Below are 3557 nucleotides of genomic sequence, written 5' to 3' on the forward strand. Positions count from 1 at the left end.
TTCCCTTAGATTCCCCATTGAGAGCTGCTTAAAAGCCACATCCTTCAGTGTGACATTTCATCTGATGCAGAAGTAGTAGAAGGGTCAGAGACTCCAGACACGCGGTCAGCCGGCCTGGCTGTACAGCAGCAGCCAAGAGAGACCTGATGGGCAAGCGACTGTCTGTCCCAGATGGCTGAACTGCACATATTTGGTTGGCTGTGAAGGGAGCTGTGGAGGCAGGAAAAAAGGCAACATCTAGCCAGTGTGATTAGGCTCACAAGATGTATCTCATCAAGAGGCTATTAATATCAACAGGTGGTGGAGCTAGACATATCATCATCAGGTTAGGATTTTGTCTTATTTATCTTTGAGACCCTAGCAACTGGCACTTGAAGACACCGTTTGAACTCAGTTTTTATGGTTCCAAACCTTCCTACTACATGTTTCTGCTATGCCAGTTGTTATGCTGGTGAACAAATAGGATTATGCTCTCAGAGGTTGAGCAGCTGGTCATCACATGTCCCTGTTCAAGCTACAAGTTGGCCTTGCCCCACTGTGTGCATATGTGGCTATGTCACTCTTACTAACCACCTGAGCCCTGGCTGCCAAAGGGGAAAAGGAGGCGATAAATTAGGCGTTTGGGATTAACACATATACAGTGCTATATATGGGCTTCCCTGGTAGCTCAGCTAGTAAAGAATCCGCCTGCAATGCAGGAGACCCTGGTTTGATTCCAGGGTCACGAAGATCCCCTGGAGCAGGGATAGGCTACCCACTCCAGTATTCTTAGGTTTCCTTGATGGTTCAGACAGTAAAGAATCCTCCTGCAATGCAGGAGACCTGGGTTCGATCCCCAGGTTGGGAAGATCCCCTGGAGGAGGGCATGGCAACCCACTCCAATATTCTTACCTGTAAAATTCCATGGACAGAGGAGGCTGGTGGGCTACAGTTCACAGTGTTGCAAAGAGTCAGACATGACTGAGTGACTAAACATAGCACAGTACTATATATAAAAAAGGTATCCAGCAAGGACCTACTGTAGAGCATAAGGAACTATACTCAATATTTTGTAACAACCTATAAGGCAAAAGAATCTGAAAAAGAATACATATATTATAAATAAAAGAATATATATTATATATAAAAGAATATATATAGATAGCTTAATCACTTTTCTATACACCTGAAACTAATACAACATTGTAAATCAACTATACTTCAATTAAAAAATTAAAAACAAACAAACAAAAAACCCCTAAAACCCATAATCCATCTGGCCTGGGTTCACTTGAGTGTTATATAACACAAAATACACAAAGAAATGGAGAACAGAGTTGGCTGGTCCACACAATGAATACAATTCTCAGATGCAAAAGGATTCTGAACAAAAGGGCCCTTCTGACCTCCAGTCCTTTCAGTGGGACAGCGCAGCTCACATCAGAAGCTGTCTTACCACCTCTTTGGAAAATTAATCAAATCTCATAGCTGTCTTCTTAGACTGTTTCACTTGACTCCCCACTGCACCCCATCCCCTGGGATGGAGGATGGATAGTTGGAATACTGGAGATGAAAAACAAAAGCGTTTCCTTCAACTGTGAGGCAGTCCTGAGGTGCCTAGGCCAAAGATGATCGATCTTGATCCGGGTGAAGCAGGATCCAGGCCCTGGGTTGACAGTTGTAGTTGTTTGGATTTGGCCTGAGTGGGGACACTGGAAATTGATGCCAAAGACACCGACACTTGCCAGACACTCTGCGATGTTCACTAACGAGTCTGATCACCTGAGCTTAGGGAGCTCCCTTTTCTCCGGAGGGCTTGTGAGGCTGAGTTCTCTACTCTGCATACAGATGTGCATCCTGAAACCCTAGTCTCCTGGACCTGAATCCCCGGGGGAAGCGAGGAGAAAGAGACGGATCTGAAAGGCGAGTGAGCAAAGGGAGGAAGGCTGTTTGAGGTGAGAATACAGCTCATTCCTCTGAGGCATGTTTTCTCCTAATCAGGAAATGAAAACCGAGGCACTTATGTATTGAGAGGATAACTCTCTTTCCATTCCCTATTTTTTCCAGGTGTGCTTGGTCTTGAATTACTCAGATAATTTCCTCAATGTTATTATTAGGTCCATTTCCTCTGTCTATCTGGACCTGAGTTATTCTCACTGTGGAATCTATAAAGTCCTGGGCCTGGGCTCTGTCGGTGATGCTGCAGGACTGGTCAGGAATCCAGGTCTCTACTTCAGCTTTCTTCTGAGCCAGGAGCTACACTCCAGCACCCACCCCTCACCACACCCTCCTCTGAAAGCGAAGTTCCAGTTCCAATGGAGCAGCTAAGCCGTGGCATCCAGAAACAGATCTGTCATCAGTAGTTTTTGATGATTGCATCTTTTTCCTCTTCATTAAAAAAAAATTATCTATTTTAATTGATTGCTTTACAGTGTTGTGTTGGATTCTGCCTTACGTCAACATGAATCAGCCATAAGTATACATGTCCCTTCTTTCTTGAATCTCCCTCCCACCTCCCACCCCATGCCACCGCTCTAGGTTGTCACAGACCCCAGGTTTGAGTTCCCCGTCATAAATTCCCACTGCCTGTCTATTTTACATACAGCAGTGTATATGTTTCCATGCCACTCTCTCCATTGGGTGGGCCCGCCCCCCATAAGTCTATTCTCTAAGTCTGCAGATGACTGCATTTTTAATTTGAGGTTAACCTAGCATTGCCGTCACAGCTGCTTCAACCCCTCAAAGCTGGCAGGCTGGCCTGGAGTTTAAAGAGAAAGGCTTTACAGCCAGGTTCTGAAGTCTCCATAAGAGAGGAAGTCAGAGGATCACAGAATCTTAGAGCCAGAACAGACCTTGGAGAGTGAGTGATCTTGCTCTTCTCTTCTCAGATAGAGGCCAAGGCACAAAACAGGCAAATGGCTTGTCTTGGGTCACACACAGCTTAGCCAAGTGATAAACCTGGCCTTAGGGCTAGCCCTCAGGAGAGGACTCTGGTGCTCTTTCCCTCTCACCTTGCTCTTCTCTTTAAAAAGAAGATGTCTTTAAGACAAAGGTCTTTCCCTGGAGAGTGTGGGAGGGCCTCCACTTCACCCTGGCTCTGAAGCATCTCTCCCTCCTCTCCTGAATCAGTAGCTGTGACAACAGTGCGAACCTCGATGACCTCTCCCTCGCATATCAACTTGGGTGTAAAGGGACTTTATTAGTCTCTCTGGACTAATGTCTCACAAGGAAAGATGCTGAGCTGAAGCTCCAATACTTCGATCACCTGATGTGAAAAGCCGACTGGTTGGAAAAGACCCTGATCCTGGGAAAGACTGAAGGCAAAAGGAGAAGGGGACGACAGAGGATGAGATAGTTGGATGGCATCACCGACTCGATGGACATGTGTTTGAGCAAACTCCTGGAGTTGGTGATGGACAGGGAAGCCTGGTGTACTGCAGTCCACGGGGTCACAAAGAGTAGGACACGACTGAGCGATTGAACACGACTGAGCGATTGAACAACAATAATATCAGAGGGTCTATGGCTCTGTCACCTAGTGAGTTTTGGGTAATTTGTAATGTGGGGTTAAAAAAAAA

This window comes from Oryx dammah, unplaced genomic scaffold (genome assembly GCF_014754425.2).
Source record: "Oryx dammah isolate SB20612 unplaced genomic scaffold, SCBI_Odam_1.1 HiC_scaffold_21, whole genome shotgun sequence".
Taxonomy (NCBI): domain Eukaryota; kingdom Metazoa; phylum Chordata; class Mammalia; order Artiodactyla; family Bovidae; genus Oryx; species Oryx dammah.